This window comes from Ascaphus truei, unplaced genomic scaffold (assembly GCF_040206685.1).
Source record: "Ascaphus truei isolate aAscTru1 unplaced genomic scaffold, aAscTru1.hap1 HAP1_SCAFFOLD_537, whole genome shotgun sequence".
NCBI lineage: Eukaryota > Metazoa > Chordata > Amphibia > Anura > Ascaphidae > Ascaphus > Ascaphus truei.
Genome location: NW_027456868.1, coordinates 171,046 through 187,410, shown reverse-complemented (window position 1 = coordinate 187,410; position 16,365 = coordinate 171,046). Strand labels below are relative to the sequence as shown.

Genomic DNA, 16,365 nt, shown 5'->3' with positions numbered 1-16,365 from the left:
CTTCAACCATGACAACAGGGACGCATTCACGGGCATCGTGAACGGCAATTAAAGGAAAAAGGATGCATTGGCCGGGAATCGAACCCGGGCCTCCCGCGTGGCAGGCGAGAATTCTACCACTGAACCACCAATGCTGCACTGCAATGAAGGATACAGTTCGCAGAGGCCATCGTGAAAAGAAACGCCGATGTCAACAATCAGAGAGGATATACCAGCATGCGACAACACATTCCAGTGGCCTAAATGAAAGTTTAACCTTCGCACACCTTTCAAGGGATCCTGGTGTCACAAGCGGTAAAAGGAAACATCGTGACTGACTGACCAAAAGATGGGCTTGTGAGCGCTACCCAACCACCTCCAATGGTTTCATTACTATAACGGCAATATAATACAGTCCACACAAAGGTATATGGCCTACCTTGAATGTCAAGAACATAGTGAGGCGAAACCCTTGCTTGCTTCAAAAGGTAAGCCATTTGTGTGTGTCATTTGATTTCTCATCTCTGTCTACACATATTTCCCAATCCAGAGCATTGGCCTTCAACCATGACAACAGGGACGCATTCACGGGCATCGTGAACGGCAATTAAAGGAAAAAGGATGCATTGGCCGGGAATCGAACCCGGGCCTCCCGCGTGGCAGGCGAGAATTCTACCACTGAACCACCAATGCTGCACTGCAATGAAGGATACAGTTCGCAGAGGCCATCGTGAAAAGAAACGCCGATGTCAACAATCAGAGAGGATATACCAGCATGCGACAACACATTCCAGTGGCCTAAATGAAAGTTTAACCTTCGCACACCTTTCAAGGGATCCTGGTGTCACAAGCGGTAAAAGGAAACATCGTGACTGACTGACCAAAAGATGGGCTTGTGAGCGCTACCCAACCACCTCCAATGGTTTCATTACTATAACGGCAATATAATATGGCACATTGCAATATGTCGCGGTATATATCAAGTTTGGCCGGGCGGCACTATGTTGCAATGATTAAGGAAAGTCATCTGAACGACCAACCATCAGCTCAAAGATGATAAAGATAGCAGTGCCAACTGTGACTGTTCCCTGCCGGTACTGAGCGTGGGATGATACCGCATGCTATATGGTTTTAAATGTTTTAACCTAGCCGTCAGTTAAATGGTGATAATTCCCATGCGCGGTATTATCGATACACGCTTTGAATCTATGCGAGAAATACTTCATGAGTGACTGGTGGTAAAATGTCGCTGTCCTGGATGAATTAGGGAAGTATCCACAATAGTTGCCTGCATGCGGAACCCCGGAAGAGTCAACCAGACGTTGCAGTCTGGTAACCACCGAGACACATCCGTTTATCTAGCTGCGAGGCTGGCTAGTCCCACTGATTTGCCCTGACGAAGCTCCGTACGTAGAGGAGTAAGAAACACGTCGGGTGCGATGACGTCATTCGCTCTGATGTCTCGGCAGGCAGGCACGCACACGCGTTGAGCGGTTCTCATCCTTCCCTTCCACCCCCCCCCCCACCCACCCACCCACCCACCCACCCAACTCAACCCTGTTTTGTATTCTGAGTGTAGCTAGCAATAGCCTCAGAATAATGTAGATTGAATTATTTAGCGTACAGGACACTACAGTCCACACAAAGGTATATGGCCTACCTTGAATGTCAAGAACATAGTGAGGCGAAACCCTTGCTTGCTTCAAAAGGTAAGCCATTTGTGTGTGTCATTTGATTTCTCATCTCTGTCTACACATATTTCCCAATCCAGAGCATTGGCCTTCAACCATGACAACAGGGACGCATTCACGGGCATCGTGAACGGCAATTAAAGGAAAAAGGATGCATTGGCCGGGAATCGAACCCGAATTCTACCACTGAACCACCAATGCTGCACTGCAATGAAGGATACAGTTCGCAGAGGCCATCGTGAAAAGAAACGCCGATGTCAACAATCAGAGAGGATATACCAGCATGCGACAACACATTCCAGTGGCCTAAATGAAAGTTTAACCTTCGCACACCTTTCAAGGGATCCTGGTGTCACAAGCGGTAAAAGGAAACATCGTGACTGACTGACCAAAAGATGGGCTTGTGAGCGCTACCCAACCACCTCCAATGGTTTCATTACTATAACGGCAATATAATATGGCACATTGCAATATGTCGCGGTATATATCAAGTTTGGCCGGGCGGCACTATGTTGCAATGATTAAGGAAAGTCATCTGAACGACCAACCATCAGCTCAAAGATGATAAAGATAGCAGTGCCAACTGTGACTGTTCCCTGCCGGTACTGAGCGTGGGATGATACCGCATGCTATATGGTTTTAAATGTTTTAACCTAGCCGTCAGTTAAATGGTGATAATTCCCATGCGCGGTATTATCGATACACGCTTTGAATCTATGCGAGAAATACTTCACGAGTGACTGGTGGTAAAATGTCGCTGTCCTGGATGAATTAGGGAAGTATCCACAATAGTTGCCTGCATGCGGAACCCCGGAAGAGTCAACCAGACGTTGCAGTCTGGTAACCACCGAGACACATCCGTTTATCTAGCTGCGAGGCTGGCTAGTCCCACTGATTTGCCCTGACGAAGCTCCGTACGTAGAGGAGTAAGAAACACGTCGGGTGCGATGACGTCATTCGCTCTGATGTCTCGGCAGGCAGGCACGCACACGCGTTGAGCGGTTCTCATCCTTCCCTTCCACCCCCCCCCCACCCACCCACCCACCCACCCACCCACCCAACTCAACCCTGTTTTGTATTCTGAGTGTAGCTAGCAATAGCCTCAGAATAATGTAGATTGAATTATTTAGCGTACAGGACACTACAGTCCACACAAAGGTATATGGCCTACCTTGAATGTCAAGAACATAGTGAGGCGAAACCCTTGCTTGCTTCAAAAGGTAAGCCATTTGTGTGTGTCATTTGATTTCTCATCTCTGTCTACACATATTTCCCAATCCAGAGCATTGGCCTTCAACCATGACAACAGGGACGCATTCACGGGCATCGTGAACGGCAATTAAAGGAAAAAGGATGCATTGGCCGGGAATCGAACCCGAATTCTACCACTGAACCACCAATGCTGCACTGCAATGAAGGATACAGTTCGCAGAGGCCATCGTGAAAAGAAACGCCGATGTCAACAATCAGAGAGGATATACCAGCATGCGACAACACATTCCAGTGGCCTAAATGAAAGTTTAACCTTCGCACACCTTTCAAGGGATCCTGGTGTCACAAGCGGTAAAAGGAAACATCGTGACTGACTGACCAAAAGATGGGCTTGTGAGCGCTACCCAACCACCTCCAATGGTTTCATTACTATAACGGCAATATAATATGGCACATTGCAATATGTCGCGGTATATATCAAGTTTGGCCGGGCGGCACTATGTTGCAATGATTAAGGAAAGTCATCTGAACGACCAACCATCAGCTCAAAGATGATAAAGATAGCAGTGCCAACTGTGACTGTTCCCTGCCGGTACTGAGCGTGGGATGATACCGCATGCTATATGGTTTTAAATGTTTTAACCTAGCCGTCAGTTAAATGGTGATAATTCCCATGCGCGGTATTATCGATACACGCTTTGAATCTATGCGAGAAATACTTCACGAGTGACTGGTGGTAAAATGTCGCTGTCCTGGATGAATTAGGGAAGTATCCACAATAGTTGCCTGCATGCGGAACCCCGGAAGAGTCAACCAGACGTTGCAGTCTGGTAACCACCGAGACACATCCGTTTATCTAGCTGCGAGGCTGGCTAGTCCCACTGATTTGCCCTGACGAAGCTCCGTACGTAGAGGAGTAAGAAACACGTCGGGTGCGATGACGTCATTCGCTCTGATGTCTCGGCAGGCAGGCACGCACACGCGTTGAGCGGTTCTCATCCTTCCCTTCCACCCCCCCCCCCACCCACCCACCCAACTCAACCCTGTTTTGTATTCTGAGTGTAGCTAGCAATAGCCTCAGAATAATGTAGATTGAATTATTTAGCGTACAGGACACTACAGTCCACACAAAGGTATATGGCCTACCTTGAATGTCAAGAACATAGTGAGGCGAAACCCTTGCTTGCTTCAAAAGGTAAGCCATTTGTGTGTGTCATTTGATTTCTCATCTCTGTCTACACATATTTCCCAATCCAGAGCATTGGCCTTCAACCATGACAACAGGGACGCATTCACGGGCATCGTGAACGGCAATTAAAGGAAAAAGGATGCATTGGCCGGGAATCGAACCCGAATTCTACCACTGAACCACCAATGCTGCACTGCAATGAAGGATACAGTTCGCAGAGGCCATCGTGAAAAGAAACGCCGATGTCAACAATCAGAGAGGATATACCAGCATGCGACAACACATTCCAGTGGCCTAAATGAAAGTTTAACCTTCGCACACCTTTCAAGGGATCCTGGTGTCACAAGCGGTAAAAGGAAACATCGTGACTGACTGACCAAAAGATGGGCTTGTGAGCGCTACCCAACCACCTCCAATGGTTTCATTACTATAACGGCAATATAATATGGCACATTGCAATATGTCGCGGTATATATCAAGTTTGGCCGGGCGGCACTATGTTGCAATGATTAAGGAAAGTCATCTGAACGACCAACCATCAGCTCAAAGATGATAAAGATAGCAGTGCCAACTGTGACTGTTCCCTGCCGGTACTGAGCGTGGGATGATACCGCATGCTATATGGTTTTAAATGTTTTAACCTAGCCGTCAGTTAAATGGTGATAATTCCCATGCGCGGTATTATCGATACACGCTTTGAATCTATGCGAGAAATACTTCACGAGTGACTGGTGGTAAAATGTCGCTGTCCTGGATGAATTAGGGAAGTATCCACAATAGTTGCCTGCATGCGGAACCCCGGAAGAGTCAACCAGACGTTGCAGTCTGGTAACCACCGAGACACATCCGTTTATCTAGCTGCGAGGCTGGCTAGTCCCACTGATTTGCCCTGACGAAGCTCCGTACGTAGAGGAGTAAGAAACACGTCGGGTGCGATGACGTCATTCGCTCTGATGTCTCGGCAGGCAGGCACGCACACGCGTTGAGCGGTTCTCATCCTTCCCTTCCACCCCCCCCCCACCCACCCACCCAACTCAACCCTGTTTTGTATTCTGAGTGTAGCTAGCAATAGCCTCAGAATAATGTAGATTGAATTATTTAGCGTACAGGACACTACAGTCCACACAAAGGTATATGGCCTACCTTGAATGTCAAGAACATAGTGAGGCGAAACCCTTGCTTGCTTCAAAAGGTAAGCCATTTGTGTGTGTCATTTGATTTCTCATCTCTGTCTACACATATTTCCCAATCCAGAGCATTGGCCTTCAACCATGACAACAGGGACGCATTCACGGGCATCGTGAACGGCAATTAAAGGAAAAAGGATGCATTGGCCGGGAATCGAACCCGGGCCTCCCGCGTGGCAGGCGAGAATTCTACCACTGAACCACCAATGCTGCACTGCAATGAAGGATACAGTTCGCAGAGGCCATCGTGAAAAGAAACGCCGATGTCAACAATCAGAGAGGATATACCAGCATGCGACAACACATTCCAGTGGCCTAAATGAAAGTTTAACCTTCGCACACCTTTCAAGGGATCCTGGTGTCACAAGCGGTAAAAGGAAACATCGTGACTGACTGACCAAAAGATGGGCTTGTGAGCGCTACCCAACCACCTCCAATGGTTTCATTACTATAACGGCAATATAATATGGCACATTGCAATATGTCGCGGTATATATCAAGTTTGGCCGGGCGGCACTATGTTGCAATGATTAAGGAAAGTCATCTGAACGACCAACCATCAGCTCAAAGATGATAAAGATAGCAGTGCCAACTGTGACTGTTCCCTGCCGGTACTGAGCGTGGGATGATACCGCATGCTATATGGTTTTAAATGTTTTAACCTAGCCGTCAGTTAAATGGTGATAATTCCCATGCGCGGTATTATCGATACACGCTTTGAATCTATGCGAGAAATACTTCACGAGTGACTGGTGGTAAAATGTCGCTGTCCTGGATGAATTAGGGAAGTATCCACAATAGTTGCCTGCATGCGGAACCCCGGAAGAGTCAACCAGACGTTGCAGTCTGGTAACCACCGAGACACATCCGTTTATCTAGCTGCGAGGCTGGCTAGTCCCACTGATTTGCCCTGACGAAGCTCCGTACGTAGAGGAGTAAGAAACACGTCGGGTGCGATGACGTCATTCGCTCTGATGTCTCGGCAGGCAGGCACGCACACGCGTTGAGCGGTTCTCATCCTTCCCTTCCACCCCCCCCCACCCACCCCCCCCCCCACCCACCCAACTCAACCCTGTTTTGTATTCTGAGTGTAGCTAGCAATAGCCTCAGAATAATGTAGATTGAATTATTTAGCGTACAGGACACTACAGTCCACACAAAGGTATATGGCCTACCTTGAATGTCAAGAACATAGTGAGGCGAAACCCTTGCTTGCTTCAAAAGGTAAGCCATTTGTGTGTGTCATTTGATTTCTCATCTCTGTCTACACATATTTCCCAATCCAGAGCATTGGCCTTCAACCATGACAACAGGGACGCATTCACGGGCATCGTGAACGGCAATTAAAGGAAAAAGGATGCATTGGCCGGGAATCGAACCCGGGCCTCCCGCGTGGCAGGCGAGAATTCTACCACTGAACCACCAATGCTGCACTGCAATGAAGGATACAGTTCGCAGAGGCCATCGTGAAAAGAAACGCCGATGTCAACAATCAGAGAGGATATACCAGCATGCGACAACACATTCCAGTGGCCTAAATGAAAGTTTAACCTTCGCACACCTTTCAAGGGATCCTGGTGTCACAAGCGGTAAAAGGAAACATCGTGACTGACTGACCAAAAGATGGGCTTGTGAGCGCTACCCAACCACCTCCAATGGTTTCATTACTATAACGGCAATATAATATGGCACATTGCAATATGTCGCGGTATATATCAAGTTTGGCCGGGCGGCACTATGTTGCAATGATTAAGGAAAGTCATCTGAACGACCAACCATCAGCTCAAAGATGATAAAGATAGCAGTGCCAACTGTGACTGTTCCCTGCCGGTACTGAGCGTGGGATGATACCGCATGCTATATGGTTTTAAATGTTTTAACCTAGCCGTCAGTTAAATGGTGATAATTCCCATGCGCGGTATTATCGATACACGCTTTGAATCTATGCGAGAAATACTTCACGAGTGACTGGTGGTAAAATGTCGCTGTCCTGGATGAATTAGGGAAGTATCCACAATAGTTGCCTGCATGCGGAACCCCGGAAGAGTCAACCAGACGTTGCAGTCTGGTAACCACCGAGACACATCCGTTTATCTAGCTGCGAGGCTGGCTAGTCCCACTGATTTGCCCTGACGAAGCTCCGTACGTAGAGGAGTAAGAAACACGTCGGGTGCGATGACGTCATTCGCTCTGATGTCTCGGCAGGCAGGCACGCACACGCGTTGAGCGGTTCTCATCCTTCCCTTCCACCCCCCCCCCACCCACCCACCCACCCACCCAACTCAACCCTGTTTTGTATTCTGAGTGTAGCTAGCAATAGCCTCAGAATAATGTAGATTGAATTATTTAGCGTACAGGACACTACAGTCCACACAAAGGTATATGGCCTACCTTGAATGTCAAGAACATAGTGAGGCGAAACCCTTGCTTGCTTCAAAAGGTAAGCCATTTGTGTGTGTCATTTGATTTCTCATCTCTGTCTACACATATTTCCCAATCCAGAGCATTGGCCTTCAACCATGACAACAGGGACGCATTCACGGGCATCGTGAACGGCAATTAAAGGAAAAAGGATGCATTGGCCGGGAATCGAACCCGGGCCTCCCGCGTGGCAGGCGAGAATTCTACCACTGAACCACCAATGCTGCACTGCAATGAAGGATACAGTTCGCAGAGGCCATCGTGAAAAGAAACGCCGATGTCAACAATCAGAGAGGATATACCAGCATGCGACAACACATTCCAGTGGCCTAAATGAAAGTTTAACCTTCGCACACCTTTCAAGGGATCCTGGTGTCACAAGCGGTAAAAGGAAACATCGTGACTGACTGACCAAAAGATGGGCTTGTGAGCGCTACCCAACCACCTCCAATGGTTTCATTACTATAACGGCAATATAATATGGCACATTGCAATATGTCGCGGTATATATCAAGTTTGGCCGGGCGGCACTATGTTGCAATGATTAAGGAAAGTCATCTGAACGACCAACCATCAGCTCAAAGATGATAAAGATAGCAGTGCCAACTGTGACTGTTCCCTGCCGGTACTGAGCGTGGGATGATACCGCATGCTATATGGTTTTAAATGTTTTAACCTAGCCGTCAGTTAAATGGTGATAATTCCCATGCGCGGTATTATCGATACACGCTTTGAATCTATGCGAGAAATACTTCACGAGTGACTGGTGGTAAAATGTCGCTGTCCTGGATGAATTAGGGAAGTATCCACAATAGTTGCCTGCATGCGGAACCCCGGAAGAGTCAACCAGACGTTGCAGTCTGGTAACCACCGAGACACATCCGTTTATCTAGCTGCGAGGCTGGCTAGTCCCACTGATTTGCCCTGACGAAGCTCCGTACGTAGAGGAGTAAGAAACACGTCGGGTGCGATGACGTCATTCGCTCTGATGTCTCGGCAGGCAGGCACGCACACGCGTTGAGCGGTTCTCATCCTTCCCTTCCACCCCCCCCCCCACCCACCCACCCAACTCAACCCTGTTTTGTATTCTGAGTGTAGCTAGCAATAGCCTCAGAATAATGTAGATTGAATTATTTAGCGTACAGGACACTACAGTCCACACAAAGGTATATGGCCTACCTTGAATGTCAAGAACATAGTGAGGCGAAACCCTTGCTTGCTTCAAAAGGTAAGCCATTTGTGTGTGTCATTTGATTTCTCATCTCTGTCTACACATATTTCCCAATCCAGAGCATTGGCCTTCAACCATGACAACAGGGACGCATTCACGGGCATCGTGAACGGCAATTAAAGGAAAAAGGATGCATTGGCCGGGAATCGAACCCGAATTCTACCACTGAACCACCAATGCTGCACTGCAATGAAGGATACAGTTCGCAGAGGCCATCGTGAAAAGAAACGCCGATGTCAACAATCAGAGAGGATATACCAGCATGCGACAACACATTCCAGTGGCCTAAATGAAAGTTTAACCTTCGCACACCTTTCAAGGGATCCTGGTGTCACAAGCGGTAAAAGGAAACATCGTGACTGACTGACCAAAAGATGGGCTTGTGAGCGCTACCCAACCACCTCCAATGGTTTCATTACTATAACGGCAATATAATATGGCACATTGCAATATGTCGCGGTATATATCAAGTTTGGCCGGGCGGCACTATGTTGCAATGATTAAGGAAAGTCATCTGAACGACCAACCATCAGCTCAAAGATGATAAAGATAGCAGTGCCAACTGTGACTGTTCCCTGCCGGTACTGAGCGTGGGATGATACCGCATGCTATATGGTTTTAAATGTTTTAACCTAGCCGTCAGTTAAATGGTGATAATTCCCATGCGCGGTATTATCGATACACGCTTTGAATCTATGCGAGAAATACTTCACGAGTGACTGGTGGTAAAATGTCGCTGTCCTGGATGAATTAGGGAAGTATCCACAATAGTTGCCTGCATGCGGAACCCCGGAAGAGTCAACCAGACGTTGCAGTCTGGTAACCACCGAGACACATCCGTTTATCTAGCTGCGAGGCTGGCTAGTCCCACTGATTTGCCCTGACGAAGCTCCGTACGTAGAGGAGTAAGAAACACGTCGGGTGCGATGACGTCATTCGCTCTGATGTCTCGGCAGGCAGGCACGCACACGCGTTGAGCGGTTCTCATCCTTCCCTTCCACCCCCCCCCCACCCACCCACCCAACTCAACCCTGTTTTGTATTCTGAGTGTAGCTAGCAATAGCCTCAGAATAATGTAGATTGAATTATTTAGCGTACAGGACACTACAGTCCACACAAAGGTATATGGCCTACCTTGAATGTCAAGAACATAGTGAGGCGAAACCCTTGCTTGCTTCAAAAGGTAAGCCATTTGTGTGTGTCATTTGATTTCTCATCTCTGTCTACACATATTTCCCAATCCAGAGCATTGGCCTTCAACCATGACAACAGGGACGCATTCACGGGCATCGTGAACGGCAATTAAAGGAAAAAGGATGCATTGGCCGGGAATCGAACCCGGGCCTCACGCGTGGCAGGCGAGAATTCTACCACTGAACCACCAATGCTGCACTGCAATGAAGGATACAGTTCGCAGAGGCCATCGTGAAAAGAAACGCCGATGTCAACAATCAGAGAGGATATACCAGCATGCGACAACACATTCCAGTGGCCTAAATGAAAGTTTAACCTTCGCACACCTTTCAAGGGATCCTGGTGTCACAAGCGGTAAAAGGAAACATCGTGACTGACTGACCAAAAGATGGGCTTGTGAGCGCTACCCAACCACCTCCAATGGTTTCATTACTATAACGGCAATATAATATGGCACATTGCAATATGTCGCGGTATATATCAAGTTTGGCCGGGCGGCACTATGTTGCAATGATTAAGGAAAGTCATCTGAACGACCAACCATCAGCTCAAAGATGATAAAGATAGCAGTGCCAACTGTGACTGTTCCCTGCCGGTACTGAGCGTGGGATGATACCGCATGCTATATGGTTTTAAATGTTTTAACCTAGCCGTCAGTTAAATGGTGATAATTCCCATGCGCGGTATTATCGATACACGCTTTGAATCTATGCGAGAAATACTTCACGAGTGACTGGTGGTAAAATGTCGCTGTCCTGGATGAATTAGGGAAGTATCCACAATAGTTGCCTGCATGCGGAACCCCGGAAGAGTCAACCAGACGTTGCAGTCTGGTAACCACCGAGACACATCCGTTTATCTAGCTGCGAGGCTGGCTAGTCCCACTGATTTGCCCTGACGAAGCTCCGTACGTAGAGGAGTAAGAAACACGTCGGGTGCGATGACGTCATTCGCTCTGATGTCTCGGCAGGCAGGCACGCACACGCGTTGAGCGGTTCTCATCCTTCCCTTCCACCCCCCCCCCACCCACCCACCCAACTCAACCCTGTTTTGTATTCTGAGTGTAGCTAGCAATAGCCTCAGAATAATGTAGATTGAATTATTTAGCGTACAGGACACTACAGTCCACACAAAGGTATATGGCCTACCTTGAATGTCAAGAACATAGTGAGGCGAAACCCTTGCTTGCTTCAAAAGGTAAGCCATTTGTGTGTGTCATTTGATTTCTCATCTCTGTCTACACATATTTCCCAATCCAGAGCATTGGCCTTCAACCATGACAACAGGGACGCATTCACGGGCATCGTGAACGGCAATTAAAGGAAAAAGGATGCATTGGCCGGGAATCGAACCCGGGCCTCCCGCGTGGCAGGCGAGAATTCTACCACTGAACCACCAATGCTGCACTGCAATGAAGGATACAGTTCGCAGAGGCCATCGTGAAAAGAAACGCCGATGTCAACAATCAGAGAGGATATACCAGCATGCGACAACACATTCCAGTGGCCTAAATGAAAGTTTAACCTTCGCACACCTTTCAAGGGATCCTGGTGTCACAAGCGGTAAAAGGAAACATCGTGACTGACTGACCAAAAGATGGGCTTGTGAGCGCTACCCAACCACCTCCAATGGTTTCATTACTATAACGGCAATATAATATGGCACATTGCAATATGTCGCGGTATATATCAAGTTTGGCCGGGCGGCACTATGTTGCAATGATTAAGGAAAGTCATCTGAACGACCAACCATCAGCTCAAAGATGATAAAGATAGCAGTGCCAACTGTGACTGTTCCCTGCCGGTACTGAGCGTGGGATGATACCGCATGCTATATGGTTTTAAATGTTTTAACCTAGCCGTCAGTTAAATGGTGATAATTCCCATGCGCGGTATTATCGATACACGCTTTGAATCTATGCGAGAAATACTTCACGAGTGACTGGTGGTAAAATGTCGCTGTCCTGGATGAATTAGGGAAGTATCCACAATAGTTGCCTGCATGCGGAACCCCGGAAGAGTCAACCAGACGTTGCAGTCTGGTAACCACCGAGACACATCCGTTTATCTAGCTGCGAGGCTGGCTAGTCCCACTGATTTGAACTGACGAAGCTCCGTACGTAGAGGAGTAAGAAACACGTCGGGTGCGATGACGTCATTCGCTCTGATGTCTCGGCAGGCAGGCACGCACACGCGTTGAGCGGTTCTCATCCTTCCCTTCCACCCCCCCCCCACCCACCCACCCAACTCAACCCTGTTTTGTATTCTGAGTGTAGCTAGCAATAGCCTCAGAATAATGTAGATTGAATTATTTAGCGTACAGGACACTACAGTCCACACAAAGGTATATGGCCTACCTTGAATGTCAAGAACATAGTGAGGCGAAACCCTTGCTTGCTTCAAAAGGTAAGCCATTTGTGTGTGTCATTTGATTTCTCATCTCTGTCTACACATATTTCCCAATCCAGAGCATTGGCCTTCAACCATGACAACAGGGACGCATTCACGGGCATCGTGAACGGCAATTAAAGGAAAAAGGATGCATTGGCCGGGAATCGAACCCGGGCCTCCCGCGTGGCAGGCGAGAATTCTACCACTGAACCACCAATGCTGCACTGCAATGAAGGATACAGTTCGCAGAGGCCATCGTGAAAAGAAACGCCGATGTCAACAATCAGAGAGGATATACCAGCATGCGACAACACATTCCAGTGGCCTAAATGAAAGTTTAACCTTCGCACACCTTTCAAGGGATCCTGGTGTCACAAGCGGTAAAAGGAAACATCGTGACTGACTGACCAAAAGATGGGCTTGTGAGCGCTACCCAACCACCTCCAATGGTTTCATTACTATAACGGCAATATAATATGGCACATTGCAATATGTCGCGGTATATATCAAGTTTGGCCGGGCGGCACTATGTTGCAATGATTAAGGAAAGTCATCTGAACGACCAACCATCAGCTCAAAGATGATAAAGATAGCAGTGCCAACTGTGACTGTTCCCTGCCGGTACTGAGCGTGGGATGATACCGCATGCTATATGGTTTTAAATGTTTTAACCTAGCCGTCAGTTAAATGGTGATAATTCCCATGCGCGGTATTATCGATACACGCTTTGAATCTATGCGAGAAATACTTCACGAGTGACTGGTGGTAAAATGTCGCTGTCCTGGATGAATTAGGGAAGTATCCACAATAGTTGCCTGCATGCGGAACCCCGGAAGAGTCAACCAGACGTTGCAGTCTGGTAACCACCGAGACACATCCGTTTATCTAGCTGCGAGGCTGGCTAGTCCCACTGATTTGCCCTGACGAAGCTCCGTACGTAGAGGAGTAAGAAACACGTCGGGTGCGATGACGTCATTCGCTCTGATGTCTCGGCAGGCAGGCACGCACACGCGTTGAGCGGTTCTCATCCTTCCCTTCCACCCCCCCCCCACCCACCCACCCACCCACCCACCCACCCACCCAACTCAACCCTGTTTTGTATTCTGAGTGTAGCTAGCAATAGCCTCAGAATAATGTAGATTGAATTATTTAGCGTACAGGACACTACAGTCCACACAAAGGTATATGGCCTACCTTGAATGTCAAGAACATAGTGAGGCGAAACCCTTGCTTGCTTCAAAAGGTAAGCCATTTGTGTGTGTCATTTGATTTCTCATCTCTGTCTACACATATTTCCCAATCCAGAGCATTGGCCTTCAACCATGACAACAGGGACGCATTCACGGGCATCGTGAACGGCAATTAAAGGAAAAAGGATGCATTGGCCGGGAATCGAACCCGGGCCTCCCGCGTGGCAGGCGAGAATTCTACCACTGAACCACCAATGCTGCACTGCAATGAAGGATAAAGTTCGCAGAGGCCATCGTGAAAAGAAACGCCGATGTCAACAATCAGAGAGGATATACCAGCATGCGACAACACATTCCAGTGGCCTAAATGAAAGTTTAACCTTCGCACACCTTTCAAGGGATCCTGGTGTCACAAGCGGTAAAAGGAAACATCGTGACTGACTGACCAAAAGATGGGCTTGTGAGCGCTACCCAACCACCTCCAATGGTTTCATTACTATAACGGCAATATAATATGGCACATTGCAATATGTCGCGGTATATATCAAGTTTGGCCGGGCGGCACTATGTTGCAATGATTAAGGAAAGTCATCTGAACGACCAACCATCAGCTCAAAGATGATAAAGATAGCAGTGCCAACTGTGACTGTTCCCTGCCGGTACTGAGCGTGGGATGATACCGCATGCTATATGGTTTTAAATGTTTTAACCTAGCCGTCAGTTAAATGGTGATAATTCCCATGCGCGGTATTATCGATACACGCTTTGAATCTATGCGAGAAATACTTCACGAGTGACTGGTGGTAAAATGTCGCTGTCCTGGATGAATTAGGGAAGTATCCACAATAGTTGCCTGCATGCGGAACCCCGGAAGAGTCAACCAGACGTTGCAGTCTGGTAACCACCGAGACACATCCGTTTATCTAGCTGCGAGGCTGGCTAGTCCCACTGATTTGCCCTGACGAAGCTCCGTACGTAGAGGAGTAAGAAACACGTCGGGTGCGATGACGTCATTCGCTCTGATGTCTCGGCAGGCAGGCACGCACACGCGTTGAGCGGTTCTCATCCTTCCCTTCCACCCCCCCCCCACCCACCCCCCCCCCACCCACCCAACTCAACCCTGTTTTGTATTCTGAGTGTAGCTAGCAATAGCCTCAGAATAATGTAGATTGAATTATTTAGCGTACAGGACACTACAGTCCACACAAAGGTATATGGCCTACCTTGAATGTCAAGAACATAGTGAGGCGAAACCCTTGCTTGCTTCAAAAGGTAAGCCATTTGTGTGTGTCATTTGATTTCTCATCTCTGTCTACACATATTTCCCAATCCAGAGCATTGGCCTTCAACCATGACAACAGGGACGCATTCACGGGCATCGTGAACGGCAATTAAAGGAAAAAGGATGCATTGGCCGGGAATCGAACCCGGGCCTCCCGCGTGGCAGGCGAGAATTCTACCACTGAACCACCAATGCTGCACTGCAATGAAGGATACAGTTCGCAGAGGCCATCGTTAAAAGAAACGCCGATGTCAACAATCAGAGAGGATATACCAGCATGCGACAACACATTCCAGTGGCCTAAATGAAAGTTTAACCTTCGCACACCTTTCAAGGGATCCTGGTGTCACAAGCGGTAAAAGGAAACATCGTGACTGACTGACCAAAAGATGGGCTTGTGAGCGCTACCCAACCACCTCCAATGAATCTATGCGAGAAATACTTCACGAGTGACTGGTGGTAAAATGTCGCTGTCCTGGATGAATTAGGGAAGTATCCACAATAGTTGCCTGCATGCGGAACCCCGGAAGAGTCAACCAGACGTTGCAGTCTGGTAACCACCGAGACACATCCGTTTATCTAGCTGCGAGGCTGGCTAGTCCCACTGATTTGCCCTGACGAAGCTCCGTACGTAGAGGAGTAAGAAACACGTCGGGTGCGATGACGTCATTCGCTCTGATGTCTCGGCAGGCAGGCACGCACACGCGTTGAGCGGTTCTCATCCTTCCCTTCCACCCCCCCCCCCACCCACCCACCCACCCACCCACCCACCCAACTCAACCCTGTTTTGTATTCTGAGTGTAGCTAGCAATAGCCTCAGAATAATGTAGATTGAATTATTTAGCGTACAGGACACTACAGTCCACACAAAGGTATATGGCCTACCTTGAATGTCAAGAACATAGTGAGGCGAAACCCTTGCTTGCTTCAAAAGGTAAGCCATTTGTGTGTGTCATTTGATTTCTCATCTCTGTCTACACATATTTCCCAATCCAGAGCATTGGCCTTCAACCATGACAACAGGGACGCATTCACGGGCATCGTGAACGGCAATTAAAGGAAAAAGGATGCATTGGCCGGGAATCGAACCCGGGCCTCCCGCGTGGCAGGCGAGAATTCTACCACTGAACCACCAATGCTGCACTGCAATGAAGGATAAAGTTCGCAGAGGCCATCGTGAAAAGAAACGCCGATGTCAACAATCAGAGAGGATATACCAGCATGCGACAACACATTCCAGTGGCCTAAATGAAAGTTTAACCTTCGCACACCTTTCAAGGGATCCTGGTGTCACAAGCGGTAAAAGGAAACATCGTGACTGACTGACCAAAAGATGGGCTTGTGAGCGCTACCCAACCACCTCCAATGGTTTCATTACTATAACGGCAATATAATATGG

The 16,365-nt window shown here is 48.1% G+C and overlaps 10 non-coding genes across 10 annotated transcripts; all 10 read right to left on the bottom strand.

Moving 5' to 3' along the window:
- Nucleotides 1-63: 63 nt before the first annotated feature.
- On the bottom strand, nt 64-134 carry TRNAG-GCC (transfer RNA glycine (anticodon GCC)). The gene has a single exon. It is a non-coding gene; the product is annotated as a tRNA-Gly (tRNA).
- Nucleotides 135-601: 467 nt separating this feature from the next.
- Nucleotides 602-672, bottom strand: TRNAG-GCC (transfer RNA glycine (anticodon GCC)). Its single transcript has one exon. It is a non-coding gene; the product is annotated as a tRNA-Gly (tRNA).
- A 4,725-nt stretch (nt 673-5,397) lies between these two features.
- Nucleotides 5,398-5,468, bottom strand: TRNAG-GCC (transfer RNA glycine (anticodon GCC)). Its single transcript has one exon. It is a non-coding gene; the product is annotated as a tRNA-Gly (tRNA).
- A 1,148-nt stretch (nt 5,469-6,616) lies between these two features.
- TRNAG-GCC (transfer RNA glycine (anticodon GCC)) lies at nt 6,617-6,687 on the bottom strand. The gene has a single exon. It is a non-coding gene; the product is annotated as a tRNA-Gly (tRNA).
- Nucleotides 6,688-7,832: 1,145 nt separating this feature from the next.
- On the bottom strand, nt 7,833-7,903 carry TRNAG-GCC (transfer RNA glycine (anticodon GCC)). Its single transcript has one exon. It is a non-coding gene; the product is annotated as a tRNA-Gly (tRNA).
- Nucleotides 7,904-11,435: 3,532 nt separating this feature from the next.
- Nucleotides 11,436-11,506, bottom strand: TRNAG-GCC (transfer RNA glycine (anticodon GCC)). Its single transcript has one exon. It is a non-coding gene; the product is annotated as a tRNA-Gly (tRNA).
- Nucleotides 11,507-12,643: 1,137 nt separating this feature from the next.
- On the bottom strand, nt 12,644-12,714 carry TRNAG-GCC (transfer RNA glycine (anticodon GCC)). Its single transcript has one exon. It is a non-coding gene; the product is annotated as a tRNA-Gly (tRNA).
- A 1,157-nt stretch (nt 12,715-13,871) lies between these two features.
- Nucleotides 13,872-13,942, bottom strand: TRNAG-GCC (transfer RNA glycine (anticodon GCC)). The gene has a single exon. It is a non-coding gene; the product is annotated as a tRNA-Gly (tRNA).
- Nucleotides 13,943-15,090: 1,148 nt separating this feature from the next.
- On the bottom strand, nt 15,091-15,161 carry TRNAG-GCC (transfer RNA glycine (anticodon GCC)). Its single transcript has one exon. It is a non-coding gene; the product is annotated as a tRNA-Gly (tRNA).
- An 873-nt stretch (nt 15,162-16,034) lies between these two features.
- TRNAG-GCC (transfer RNA glycine (anticodon GCC)) lies at nt 16,035-16,105 on the bottom strand. Its single transcript has one exon. It is a non-coding gene; the product is annotated as a tRNA-Gly (tRNA).
- Nucleotides 16,106-16,365: the final 260 nt, after the last annotated feature.